Genomic DNA, 15,899 nt, shown 5'->3' with positions numbered 1-15,899 from the left:
AAGAGAAGGCAAATAAATGATTTTTTCAGTACAACAACAGATTCAACACAAATCCCCATTGTATTGGCACCCATTAGAGTCAATTCATCATGCAGATCTGAGACAGAAGAAGTGGAATTGTGTGTGACACCCAAAGCTGAGGAACACAAGGTACCCTCCATGAGAGTATGCCCACCTGCACCTCGAAAACCCACATCAGCTCCTCTAAAGAAAAATCCTGCAAATATATCGTGTCGAAGAGCAGTTCATTTTCCATCAGATTCTCCTGAAAAGAAGAAAGCGAAAAATAGATAAGATCTTTGTATCTGCCAATGTAGGTAAGCAGGCTGATGGTCTTGTGTCATTTTTAATCCAGAATATCACATAGATCTTAGATTTTAAAAGGTGTGGGCTATCCTTCTTCAAAAATACATCAAAAGTCAAATCATTTTTTCCAGATCAGTGATTTTTTTTGAAAAAAATTCTTTCTGTTTGCACACATCATGAACTTCAAATGCTGAAAATTTCAGAAAAATCTATTATATTTTCGATTTTCTGATGTCCGAAAAGATAGCGACGTCCTTAGATTTGTGCTCCTCTGGAGGAGTCTTCCCTCTGTGTACTGCTTAGGCTAACATAATTTAGGATCCAGTGCCTGTCACATTGGATTCAATTTTTTTTGTTATGGACTTTTTGTCTTTAAAAATTTGTTGGATAATTTTTTGATTTGATTGTGTAGATTTTTTGTTTTCAGTATATTATTTTCAACGTATACACAGATTTACAAGACTACCATAAATGGAAATCCAGGTGTGTCAAATCTGAAAATGCGAGGTCTAATAATGTAAATACATTGCTCAGATTTTTGTATAGAATGTTTGACAATCTTCTTTCAGAAAGTGTGTTTTGGAGGGAAAAAAATTGGATAAAAATTGAACAGTCCTACATGCAAAGTCGGGGAAGATCTTTCTACATTGAAATTAGAGTTGATAAGATATGGTTGTACACTTGTCCCAATTTAGTATATCATTATTGCTTTGTCTGGAATGGTATTTTAGGGAACGGTTTAAACATCACACACTAAGCTTAATTTCTAGATCAAAAGTGTTAAATGACTTTATTTTCCCAAGCTTAATTCTTCCCTTAGTGTGTGATGTTTAAGGGTGACCGTATTTTACACGAGATAATATTTGGTACTTCAAGCTCATTGCATTACCGTTTTCTAAGAGTAAGAGTAGTAAGTAATGAAAATGCAAGTTAATGTATATGAGATACTTGAATATTGTATAATGTTTTATATTTATTACATTACATTAGTTATTACTTTTGAGTTTTTCTTTATGAACAAAGTAATTAAAAGTTATAAGAATGAAATTCGTTAAATGTAATTGAGAAAAAAAAGGATATTAGAAAATTATACAACTTTTTTAAAGATTAAAATGAAAATTATGGGTTTTCTTTTTGTATTTATAATTAAATTTATTATAAAAATAAAAAAATAATATAGAAGTTTTTTATTTGTTTTTTTGGATGGGTAAAAGGCCAAAGCTAAGATTAATTATTATGTTTATTATTATTTGTTAAGCGTGAATAGATTTGAACCCAAGACCTTTCAATAAGAGGCTCACAATTTACCCTTGTGTTGTAGGCTCTTGCCTAGTTATATGTAGAAGTTATACAAAGTTTTCAAATACAACTAAAGTTAAATATAGATTAAGTAAAATTACAATATTTTATTACATGAAATTTTGTAACTTTGCTTATATACAATGAAGTCATAATTGTTTTTACAAATTATTTATATTGATGTGGTTTGATATGTGGGAAAAAATTCTAATAAGAGCATACAAAAACCAGCAATGCATATGGAAAATAAATATAATAAAATATATTTGCCCATGTGTTAAATTTTTCAAAAATTGCATTTCAAAAAGCATTTTAATCATTAGCATTTAGCCACATCCAACTATAAAATAAGGAAATTATACAATACACTTTCAAAAATCTTTCATATGTTGGATACTTTCGATAAAAGGCTACCCACTATGTATTCTGGCTTGTTAAGATATTAATTTTCTACCCCAAGAAAATTTCTTAGCAATCATTAATTTTGACATAAAGAAATAATAATATTTTAGTATTAACTTTTCCTAATAGTATGTGCTTGAATTTAACCATTTATTTCTCAAAATGATACTCCCCTGAGGCCATGGATTGGATTTCTATTGTAGATAGTTACATTAGAGTTAGTTTACCACATTTGCTAATATAATGACAATTGATTGTACAAACTTCCATTCAAGTAGCTACTCCTCCTAAAAGACTCCACACAGAGACATATGCAAACATACATATTATTAGATCTTTGACAGTCAATATCTCCAGCCCAATTTTTTTCTTTTTTTCATAGAGGGTTCAAACTTGCGAGGCAGCCTAGCGAGGCACAAGCCTGCAAGCTACCAACCAGCGAAGGCCACCATTAACAGTTTTAGGTACCTGATACGGGCCCACACATGCCTGAATACTGAACACCTCTTCAGCTAAGAGCCAAGGACTGAGGAGCATCCACGCTACCAAATTCACCCGAGGCACGATCCCAACCTCATCCCTTATGATGTCTATGGGCCTTGCACTCAGCAAGACTTGATCCCTGGTGGGCTCTTTGTGAGCCATTCAACTTCACCAGTAGACCAAGGGCCCGTTGACTCTAGCCCAATTATAATTTACAAATCTTTTTAATTTCAAACTTATACTTTCACCAATTCTTCTTTGGGAGGAAACTCTGAACTTGAGGTGTAACTTAAATATCAAGTCTCCCCTCATTTTTCTCCCAATGTTAGTCTCCCTCTTATGTTCCATGTTTCTAAACTTGCTTTTTAATTATTAGAAGAGGAGGCCATCACAAAAAGCATAAAAAACTCTCCCTAAGTGGAGATCTCATATACTATTTTGCCAACCATGGCATCAAACCAACACTTCACATCATAATTTCAAGTGGTTCATACTAATCCTCAACTCATCACTACATATCTTTTGTACAACAATATATATAAGCCCTCTGATGTTTATCTTTTGTACAACAATATATATAAGTCCTCTGATGTTTGTGGGAGTATTTTATTTCTTGATAAATAGAATTAGAAGGGGTGTTAGAATCTTATTTAACAACACTGAAGACAATAATCTACTTATAACAATACGAACAATTGTTACTATTTTTATCTAAAAAATTATTGATTATTAATTCCTTGTCCTATGCATTAAGACTCTATTGACAAACTATATTCAATTAGAATGTCTAAATGTCGATCTTTTACTTTTGTGTATAAAAGTTGATATTTTACTTTTGTACTCCACAAACTTGCAAATTGATCCAATGGAGCTTAAACTAATACTAATTTTATGAAACACATTGTCAACATAAGTTAGTAAACACATGAACATGCATACTTCAAAAATAACTAACTGAACTTTTTGATTAGCTGGTACCACCAAAACCTAGAAGTGTAAGTAAACTAGCAAGTACCAAATCAACATCTTTCACCAAACTCAAATGTTGACATTGTTAGAACCATTTGCAGAAGTCTACTCTCCATTAAAAAAATATTGCTTCTTTCTCTGTCTCAAGTCTCTCTCTTTACCTCGGCAGAGAATCTACACTATCCTACAATTCACATTGTTCTGCTTATTCTCCATCACATTGACATAAAAACTTATTCTCTGCATGAAAGTCTGTAGATTAATTTAACTAAACACGGAAAATTCATCTTGTTTCTCAACTCACGAAATGCTGTCGTTTTCAAAGAAATGGAGACGAATGTCTTATCAATGGAAGCGTGCGCAGAGGCACTTCTGTACTGATTTAACTGAAAAGCGAATTGCACAGCACAAATATATGTTTGTTTATAGTCATACAAAAACAAAGAGAGAGAGATGACAATGCATGGAACAAATTATTGAAGGCAGAAAATAACAGCACGTAAACATAGTCAAAATTTTCAGGAATCTTTTTTGGATTATTTGTTTTAAATTTAATATTGTCAAAATTTCAAGAGTATTGAGATTTTAATTTTGTTCCTGAAGCGAAAAGATTGAAGGGCGTAATGATATGCATTGTCGAATCTCTGTCCCAGTGCTGGCAGTACGTCAGATAACAGCAAAACATGCACAGTGCTTTTGGTAAAATTACAAAAATTGTTATGACTCAAATAAGATATGGTAGGATGGTAAAATTTGTACGTTTGTGTAAAGTTTTATTTATAATTTTTATGGTTATAAAAGATTATGTGAAACAAAGGGCACAAGTTTAAAGTATGCATGTCTTGTATGTAGTACAATTAAGTGTCTTTCACAAGGAGTACAAGGAAGTCCCATATTATGCTAAGACATTTTGTGCGAAAAATTAACTTAATCTCCAAATCACAATATGAAAATAGTTGAAAGAAAAAGAATAGAACTTGCAAATGAAAGAGGGAGGATTAGAGAAAGATTTGAAATAGACCATTTTGTTAATTTACAATAGAAGGAAATTAAAAAAATACCACTCATAACTAACAACAACACTTGTAAATTGGGAACAACAATCCACGACGCTAAACCCCCTTCCCCCCCCCCCCCCCCCCCCCCCCAACACACACGCACACATATGTGTGACAGTTATTATGTTGGAGTGTCTTTCACCCTAAGAATGTCTAGCATAAATTGAAAATTCTTATTAGTGAAAGTTTGTTGGAATAAGTCAACAATCTATTTAGAAGTGGCACAGTACTTCACATCAAGAACCCCATCATGGATCGATTCTTAGATGTAGTACATGTGGATTCCAATGTGTTTGGTTAAATGCAATATATTTTCTCAAGTATTCTCCTTACATCTACAATAGAGATGCAATGCATGTCCTCATGGATGGAAGAAATTAATATGGTTGCAAAAGGGTTTATTCAATTGTTGGTGTATTATAAAAGGTAGTAGGATTGGATTAGATATTCAAACTGGCATAAGATTGGTGAAAAATCCTCTTCGTTATGCACAAACAAACAATTTTTATGTATAGTATCATTTTGAGAAATAAATGGTTAAATGCAAACAAATAAAAGTGGAATGGGTTATGTCATGCATTTCAGGGGCCAAATTTTCAGTTTTGGTAAATGGATTGTCATGCGGTTTCTTCTCCTCCATGCAAGGCATTCAACAAGGGGACTCACTATCTCCCTTCTTATTTATCATTTTTGTGGAAGGTCTTAGTAGCTTAGTTCAACATAAGAGGTAGTTGGGCTTAATTGAAGGCATTAACCTTCTATCACTTATAGTTATTTCTCACTCACAACCTTTTTGCAAATGCCTCCTTGATATTTGGTAAAGGTTGTTTAAGAGAGGGAAAAATAATTAAGTCCACCTTGGATGAATATTGTGAGGCATCCAGGTAGAAATTGAATCCATCCAAATCCAAAGTTTTTTTTCTTTAATATCAGCAGTGGCATGTAAAGAGGAAAATTCAGAGGGCTTGAGGCTCTGTTGAGGAAAAAACCCCCAATAGATACCTTGGTATTCCTTTCTTCTGGCGTGGGTTAAAATCTAGTCATTGACCAAGCATTATTCAATCAATAAGAGATAGGGTAGTGACTTGGAAGGGAAGGTGGTTATCTTTAGTTGGGCATATACTTATTGTGAAATTAGTTCTTATCACAATCCCAAATTACATTTTTTCTATCTTGTTGGCACCTAGAGATGTTATGGAATTTATGAAGAAGCTATTGTTAAGTTTTTTTATAATTTCCCTTGCATTCTTTGTGGAAAGAGTCTTGAAGACACTAATCATTTGTTATTAAATTTTGAATTTTCTCAAGAATGTGGACATGAGTTACAAAAAAACTTAGTTGGGTAGGCATGTTTCCTTCTTCATTATCTTGAATATGGTGGCAAGTTGGCCTTTAATGCACAAAGGATCATTTTTGTTGAGATTTGGAGGATAGTGTCTTTAGCCACAGTGTAGAGCATCTGGTGGGAAAGAAATAAAAAGATCTTTAGGAGAGAGTATACAAAAGTGGATAAGGTATTGGTATTAATTGAAGAATCTATATCTAAATCCATTAGTTCTTTTGCACTTAGGAAAAAATCCCTATCCTTGTCATTCTCTTCAAGTGATAATTCTATTCTCAATATTTGGAAATGAGCTATTACTCATAAATGTCTTGGTGTCAAAAATTAATATCATGGTTGCCCTTAACAAGTGAAAATATATAGGTGGCCTTCTATGGAAAGTACTCAATATATAGAAGATTTTTGTGTTGTACATACTTTCCATGTTTCATATTTGAATGCATGGATAAACATTACTAATTAAATCACTTTTGAAAGTGCTTTTTCCTTTCTTAAAAATAAACTATATAGGAATTGTGATCTTGCTATCATGAATCAATCATGTAGTATTTTGAGTCAAACTCATTGACCCTTGTTCATGAGTAGTGGTTTACACAAACTCATCTCTCATGACAATGAATTGAACACTAAACACTCATTTCATATGGGTGATGCTCAAATGGGTGAAAGACTTCCCAAGACTCAAGCTTGAATGCATCTAACTACAAAGTTTCATCCATTGTTTAACCTATTATATGTGTACACCAGGGTCTTTTTCTATTTTCACTTTTGATAAAGTATTTATGGATTCCTTTGATATGCATTCCAACAACCGTACATGCTTAAGGGTTGAGTGAGACCTTTATTATTGTATTAAGATTAATTTAGTTTCTATGTAATAGTGGAGTAGGTTTTTTGAAATCACCACATGTACAATGTATTTAATTCAATTTGCTTCAATTTCTATATGAATTGTTGGCTTTGGTATGAATTTATTAGATTATTTCTTACAAACCATATGGAAGCTATATAAATAATTTGTTAACAAATTTATAACTTATTTATTTCACAACTATCTATTTATAAAATTTCACCTAAATAAAATATTTTACCTTTCAATTAATGTTAACCTTGCTAATAAAATTATAAAACTTAGATGTACAACGTTTCTTTCCATCTATAGTTGAAAACTTGCATTCTTGTAAATTTAATCACATTGTTTGATAAATATATTTATCTTTGACATCAAATTTTATAAAATATCTATACGAAATTAATTTTAATCCTGTTAAAAAAAAATCATACCTTTTCAATTCAAGCTATATTTGAAAACTATCATTCTTATTAATTTTACTGACTACTCTTAGAAAACAATGATGCAATGGGCACTACCAAATATCAATCTTGAGTAAAACATCATTCAATACAAAGGTGAAATTGAGATAGCCATGTAACCATATGTTATCAACCCTAATTCCAATTTAGAATATATTCACCAACTTTGCAGGCAGGGTTGTTGAATTTGATCCAAAATCACTTTTAGAGAAAAAAAAGATTTTATCATATAGAGAAGATTGTCAAACATGGTATAGAAATTGGTATGAGCATTGTATTATACATTTGCAGACCTTGCATTTTGGGATTTGACACGCCTAAATTTCCATTTATGGTAATCTTGCAAATTTGTGTACCTACATCATGAAATGGCATTAAATACAAAAAACTTTTGGAAAATAAAAACACTGATAACAAAAAATATTTGATCCCAATGTGACAGGCACTGGATGTAAGATCTATACAGTGGGATGTACAAGTAGCAATTGTACAACAATGCTTCTAAGTTATATCACTCTCTCGGATTTAAAAATTGCACATTGCCTAGAAAAAAAGAAGAAAATATGTCACCAGGACCATCAATCCTAATCTATTCTGGTAAGCTATATGGGTAGATACAAAACACAATCGTTTTCTTAGATTTATCTAATTTTGGCTTTCTTCTTTCATACTTAAACTTCTTTCTTTCCTTTTGTGCTTCTTCTTTTGATGCTGCTAATTTTGGGTGACTAGATCTAAGGGTATCTTTTGTTTTTCTAGACTTGGGTGACACACAATTCTTCTTCTTCTAATTGTTCTTCTATTTTAGATCTACAAGATAAATTGACATTAGATGAAAGCACAAAATTAGAGCAATAGCACACAAAAGAAAGAAATGAAATTAAAGGAAAGCAATAAAAGGCAAGACATGCATGGATAGATAAAGCATTGAAATAGAAGAGGTGCTTGTTTACGAGGTTTTCTCCTATTTGACAGAGATTCTTTTTTTACTACCAAGATGTTTGTTTGTGGTCTTCATCAAGTCTTCATGAAGACACTTTTTTTGTTTTTCAATTTTTTTATTCTTTTCTTTTTTAATTTAAAAAAAATAAAAATCTTTTAATAGTTTTATGATCATCAAAGCACCCATTTCTTGGTTTTTACTAGGATGATGATTTTTTTAGTATATTTTCTATTTTTTAAAGATCTTTTTAGACTTCTAGATGCTTTTGATTTAAGATTTGCTATTTGTATAGAATTGTGAGAATGTCATCTATAGAATTTCCTTAGATGGATGTTTTTGGTAGGTTCATGAAGTTGTTATTTTTTCATTGTTGAGAGTTAATAGACACAAGAGCTAAACATTGTTTTGATGATATAATGACCCAACTAGTTGGATTTTTTATGTTAATGATGTTGTTGATTTTTGGGATTTTCTCTCAAGACAAGGTCACCAACATGTGTCAAAATTTCTTATCATAGCCTCTAGATGTTATCTCTTAGATCTTGGATGATTGAACACCACTTACCAATATTCATCTAGCAGTTCAATTTCTAGCAACCTAGATATTTTGTAATCATCATTTGTCACTATACCTCACAGAGAAACCTATAGATATGGGATCTCAACACCAATAGGCAGCAAAAGTTTGACCCCATACACCAAAGAAAAAGGAGTAACCCTAGTAGGTTTCCTAATGCCTATTTGATAACCCCATAAATCTAGATTAAGCTGAAGGTGTTAGTCCTTTCCTAATTTATTAACTATTATGTGTAAGATTTTTTGTATTATCTTATTAGAAGCTTCATCTTGTTTATTATCTTGAGGATACTAGATGTAAGACTAATGATGAGTGATTCTAAGCTTTATGAAACTTCATGTGGATATCCTTGTTCTTAAAATTTCATGCATTGTTTGTTATGATAGAGGAGGGGATTCTTGTTCGAGAAAAAGGTTAATTTAATTTCATTTATTAAATTACCTTTTCTCCCTTCTTAAGATTTTGCTTTATGCATTTTTTAGCTTTCTCTATTTAATAATTAGTTAGTGATTATTAAATAGCTTTAACCTTTAGGTTACCCTTTGTAACTTATTAGGTTACCCTTTTCTAGTTTTAATCTCCTTTTATAAGGATTGATTAATTTGTAATTATAATCTCTTCTTCATCTGAATATACAATTTGCATGTTTTCATATCAAACCCTTGGCTCTTCTTGTCTTTTTCTTCTCTGTGATAAGTTTTCTGCATGTAGGTATTCTTGGGCTTTGTGGATTTGATTTTCATATTTACTCATATCCTACATGGTATCAAAGCTAGATATCTTATAGCTTGCTTGGTATTTGGAGAAAAAGAAAGAACAAGGGTTTGATAGATCAGATCTGGAGTTTTTCAAGTTTTCCTAAGAAAATAGGAGGGTTACTAATTTTTGGAGCTGTTTGAGGCCAAATAGACCTCATAGATGGATCTAGAAGGTGTCAAAACCCTTGTTTCCATATAAAGTTTGTCTATTTTGGACAACGTTGATCTAGGAGGCACAAAAAAATTGGCTGGCAAGGTGGTACAACCTCTACACACACTCTGAGGCAGAATTTTAAAAAAAAATTACAAAACAAATTATTTTATGGGTTTTTAACCCGTAGCAGTTAACTAATTGTAGCAAAACTGTTGGGTCACCGCTATGATCACCACTTAGTGGCCTGCCCAATAGCTTTTACAGTAGCTCCACCACAGCCTTGTTCCATGGTGGTCCACCACCCACCCCTCCAGTTGGCCACCGCTCCGCCGGTGGTGGGCAATTTTGTTTTAAATTTTTTTTATTAAAGAAAATAATTTTTAATGCATTTCTAGGGGCCTTGTCATTTTTTCTCCATAACTTGAGCAGACAAATGTTTTTTTTCAATAAAAAAGAAGTGCTAGAAAGCTAGTTCCAAGACAGAGACATTGGTGTAGGTACTTTTTGGTTTTGATGCAATTTGGTTGCTTGTTTTGGTAGTCAAAGCCAAATGTTTTGTTTTTCACTCTAGAGGGCATATCTTGAGCATCCCATCTTCATTTTTCAAAAACTTTATATTTTTGGAAAGCTGGTTCTATCTACTTTTCAGAAATGCTATAATTTCTTCTAGATTCTACTCCATGCTCTTTCTATCATTTTTTGCTTTTTTCTCTAAGGTGTATATCTTGGATGTTTCAGGTCTGAGGATCATTTTCATGGCATGGGATCTCTTCTTTGGGGTTGTACTATCTATTGTATCAGCTCTTTACCCTTTCTAATCATTGTTGATATTATTTGTAAGCATTTTTATGCAAACACATTGAGATAAAGTGCCACTCCTTTCTTTTCAGGATCTTTTTCATCATTGTGATTTATTATACTCACACTATATTATAAAGTGTCATGGGGGGATAGTTGTTTGCCTTTTAGTGCCCTCTTCCTTTGTCAAGTGAATGTACCTTCCATGCCATTAGCCCCATGATGTGTCGATGACACATGCCTTTATAGGTGTTTGTACCTCTTTCTCAATCTCGATGTTCTTGGTTCTTTCTATTTTGCAGGAGATTTTTGGCCCACTTTCTCAGTTGTCTGTCACCTCACCTTGTCTGCATTAGGGGGGGTGTCTTATGTTGATTCTAATGCTTCCTTGGTTCATTGGAGTGAGCTATGTATTCAGTATTTGATCTTGTGTACTAGATGATTATAGTGGCTGGATACCTATGCATTTAAGTGAGATGGATCATCTACCATATAAACACTCTTCTTTTCATTCCTACTTTGGTTGTAGCCTTCCTTGGTTTGATTGATCAACTCTTCAAGAGTTGGTGTTTTATGCCATCTATATTTTTGAGTTTAATTGTTTGCCTGTATTTGCCTCCTAATTCGATGCAGATTATAGTCTTCTCTACCTGATCAGATTCCATTTCAAAGAAGGTTCTTTAGATCAGCAGTTTCCTTTTGATAGTGTTTGCAACTTCTTCATGCTTCAAGGGTTTTTTCATGATCACTCTTTGTTCCTATTTTCTGAAACATTACTCTAGTTGGAGGCTTTTGCAGTCCTTCACTAGGGTAAAGGCACAAACCTGTGTCACCTTTTATAAAGGAGAAGTGATATCAAAATTTAAAGTCTTCAACTTTAACGAAATAAAAGTGGCATTTGTGCTTAGAATTTGAAGATGATGTAAACTAATGAAATGTGTAAAATTGGATGAAGTTTATGTCTATAATTTTTTTTAAAAAAATTGATGAATATTTTATTTATTTTTGAATTTTTAAAGTGAATTTTTTAATTTTTTAAAAATACTAAAAATATAGAGTTTTTTTCCCGTCAAACAAATATATGCAAATATTCATATTTTGGTTTGATTTTGGAATATGTTAGAGTTAACATGTATACCTAGTGCACCAAAAAATAAAAATTGAAATTTGGCTAATATTTTTGAAGTTATAACTGGTCAAAGTCAAAGTTATCAGAAATAGACAATTTTTTTCTCCCGTCAAACTTTTTCCATCAAATCTACATATTTTTAAAAACAAATTACATCTTCTTGAAGAAGACTCTCTCCTCTAGTGCACCATAAAAAAAATTAAATTTTTAACATGATTTACTATTTTTTTTCTTATTTTTGAATAGACATCTCCCTGAATCTTAAGATACCTACTTGTAATATTTTCAAATTATGACATATTATTCATAATCAAAACTTTAAAAAAATTATACAATCATAATTGTGACTCCGAGAACTACAAAAATATTTTTAGTTTTAAAAAATCTTTCAATTTAGTAGGTCAAATTTCTTAGAATAAATAATTAATATTTAATTATTTATTCTATTGCTTAAGTTTACTTAGGTCATGCATTTATTTAATATTTTATATTTAATGCGTGTTGTGGTTAGTTGGTGACAACACGGGAGTTTGTTCCCTTCTTGTTGTCACACTTATCTTCTACCTCCTTCCAGCTTGTTCTACAAGCTTCCATGAGCTCTTTATATTCGAGCTCTCCTCTTTGTATTTTAATATCATATCATAATCATCATCATATCATTTCTTATTGTAAATACATTTCTTCTTGTGTTTGCATTATGATGGCTCTCATGTCCGTTTAGGGTTTTTGCCCGTGCTCCATGCTCTTACCTTCTATGGATTCTCTTTGACAGGTTTCGCATGCAGGTGATCTTGGCGTCTTTGGAGTTGGCTTTCCTCAACTCCAACATGGTATCAGAGCCTTCCTGCTGCAGCTTCGTTGAAGAAATTTTGAAGCTGTGATTTGAAGTCACAAACCCTAGTTTGTTTGTGCAATTTTTCTTCAAATTAGGGGATCAGCGATTTTTCGGAGCACTTTCAGCCCAAACGGACATCACCATTGGATCCGGAAGGCCATTTGCAGTCAGGATTCATATAAAACTTGTGTTTTTTGGAAACAGGGCAATTTTGGCGATTTTTTGAGGCTTCCAGGGTCGCTGCCGTACAGATCGTACGGACGCAGAGCGTAAAAAAATTTTTAAAAAAAGGGTTTACGGGTGCACCGCCGCCACGCCACCGCGGGGCCACCACCGCGCCACCCGCGCACCGCCCGCAGCGGCCGCAGCAGGCAGCGCCACCCGCGCTCCACCGCGGCCCGGCCGCCGCCCTCCGCCGGCGGTGCCTCTCCAGCTCTCAGCCCGCGCTCCGCCGTGGCCCGGTCTCCTCCCGGTTCCACCGCCCCTGCGGCCGCCTCCACCCGCCCGCTCTACGCCACATCTGAAGGATACGTCAGCAGCTGCGGGGGTGACACGTGGCCTGGGTGCCATGTGGCACCTTGCCACGTGGACCCGCCACGCACCCCTGCCACGTCTCATCCGTACTGCCACGTGGCAATGCCACGTGGAACTATTTTTTTGCTGCGACGGCCACCAAGCCGTCAAATTTAATCGCATGACTTGCTGACATCAGCGCTGCATCAGCCCTTGCATGCACCTCTCCCGATTGCTTTTGGACCTACCTTTGGTTTTTTGGCCATAACTCTTGCATACGGAAGTATTTTTCCGATCCAAAAGAAGCGCCGGAAAGCTGGTTCCGAGACGGAGATTTTGGTGTAGGTATTTTTTGGTTTTGATGCATTTTTACTGCTCATTTTTTCTGTTGAAGTCCAAAGTCCTATTTTTGACTCCGGCATGCATATCTTTTGCGTTCCATGTCTGTTTTTGGAAAACTTTATATTTCTGGAAAGCTGGTTCTATGTTCTTTTCAGAAATGTATTCCTTTTTTCTTTTTTTTTGGCCTCTACTCTTTCTATCATAGTTTTGGCATTTTTGCTCTATGGTGGATATTTTGAGTATTTTAGGCCCAAGGATCGTTTTCCTGGCATGGTTTGCTTTCTTTTCGCCTGTACTTTCTTTTGGTTCAGCTCTTTTTCAGTTATGATCATTGTAGCTATCTAATTTGAAGCACTTTTTATTCTCTCACTGAGATAAATTGTCACTTTTGCATTCTGGGAGTCATGAACGTTGTTTTGAGTCAGCTGTGCATGCACTATTTCATAAAGCACCATGGGGGGGATTATTTGTTTGCTGTTTTAGGCATTCTCCCTTTGTCAAGTGAGTGTCCCTTCCACGACATTAGCCCCATGCAGAGTCAGTTAGACCGTGTCTTTATCGGTGTCTGTACCTCTTTCCCTCTCTCCTCGTTCTTGGTTCGTTTGCAGAAGATTTTGGCTCACCTTCTCAGTTGCCTGTCATCACACCCTATCTGCATTAAGGGGGGGTTATGTTGTGTTCTAATGCATCCATGGTTTGATGGTTCGATAGTGTGAACTATGTATTTAGTGGTTGATCCTATATACAAGGTGATTGCAGTGGCTGGCTACCTATGCATTTCGGTGAGATGGATCATCTACCATATAGACATGCTCAGTTTGTGCCTTTTTCTTCCATGGAGGTTTCTTCAGATCAACAATTTTGGCAGATTTGCGACTTCTTCATGCTTCAGTGATGCTGCTTCTTCATGATCACTCTTTGTTCCTGTTTTAGGGGACAATTTCCCTAGTTGGAGACTTCTTCAGTTCTTCACTAGGTTCTTACCTCTTTTTGGGGGAGGGTTTTTCCCATGTGGTTTTCTCTCTTTCTCTGCTTACAGAGGTTTCATCTTCTTGCATTGTACTTGGGTACCTAAAATGGCCTCGTTGCCGGGACCCATTATGCATTTCATCTTTGTTTTGTGAGCTTAAGGCATTTCCCTAAGTTGCACTTAAGGGGGGGTGTTAGAGTAAATAATTAATATTTAATTATTTATTCTATTGCTTAAGTTTACTTAGGTCATGCATTTATTTAATATTTTATATTTAATGCGTGTTGTGGTTAGTTGGTGATAACACGGGAGTTTGTTCCCTTCTTGTTGTCACACTTATCTTCTACCTCCTTCTAGCTTGTTCTACAAGCTTCCATGAGCTCTTTATATTCGAGCTCTCCTCTTTGTATTTTAATATCATATCATAATCATCATCATATCATTTCTTATTGTAAATACATTTCTTCTTGTGTTTGCATTATGATGGCTCTCATGTCCGTTTAGGGTTTTTGCCCGTGCTCCATGCTCTTCCCTTCTATGGCTTCTCTTTGACAAGTTTTGCATGCAGGTGATCTTGGCGTCTTCGGAGTTGGCTTTCCTCAACTCCAACAAAATTGGCCTTCAAGGTGAGATGTTTACAGAAGTTCTGATTTTTGCTTGTTTGGCTGCCACATAGGTTGCCACATAGACTATTTCGGTCGAAACTATTTCGGCCGTAATGGTTATGGCCAAAATGGTTTCAGCTGAAACACTTGTTGGCATGAGAAATGGCTACCAGTTAATGTAACTATTTGATATAAAAAAATATTGTTTTCCTTTTTAAAAAAAATTAAATATATAGGGACAGCAAAAATTGTAAGAAGATTTGCAAAAAATAATTAATTTTGAAGCAATTTTCAACAACTGTTTTGTGGATTTAATCAATATTGCAAAGGATCGAATATTTTGAAGGTGCTTTTTTTCTCTTCTAATTATTTTTATTTTTATGTATTATATATTGAACCATTAGCTGATATTTAGTGAAATCTAAATTTATTTATTTATTTTTCTATAGATTGAAATATTCAATGGGTAGTAAAAGGAAAAGATCAAGGAAATATGATAGAAAAAGAGATGACAAAATGAAAGGCCATACAAAACATGCCCAAAACCAACCTGCTGAAATTCCTGAACATGATGAGATTCATAAAGAAAATGAAAGTAATTAAGAGGAAGAAATTGGTAGTTCTATTGATAGAGACAAATTAGAAATCATAAATGATGGGGACACAACCCAAGAACAGAATGGACACAACAGAAAAGGGAAATTGTATTAACTGAAAAATAAGCTAGTACATTCAGTACAGAGAGAATAAACTTCAAAACATGCCCTAAGGGCTTACAATAGCATAAATGTGGAGATAATTTCTTCGTTTAGTACCTCCTCTCAAACTCCACTCCGAACTGCCTTTTACAATGCCAGAAATCTCCTTAAATAGACCTCGGAGGGTTAAGGACTAGGAGTACATTCTAGAAAGTGCTAGTAGGCATCCATTGACCAAATAGAAGGTTCCAAAAGCCGCGTTAGAAGTTGGTGCAAATCTAGAAGAATCTAGAAACAGTCATCGAACTTTTGGGAGGCATAACTTTTGAACCGTAGCTCCGATTGACGAACCGTTTACATTTTCAAAAAGCTCTCGAAGCACTCTATAGCCCTATGGACCAGCT

This window comes from Cupressus sempervirens, chromosome 1, assembly GCF_028749045.1.
Source record: "Cupressus sempervirens isolate cs-2001-9-10 chromosome 1, ASM2874904v1, whole genome shotgun sequence".
NCBI lineage: Eukaryota > Viridiplantae > Streptophyta > Pinopsida > Cupressales > Cupressaceae > Cupressus > Cupressus sempervirens.
This window is presented reverse-complemented; position numbering follows the sequence as displayed.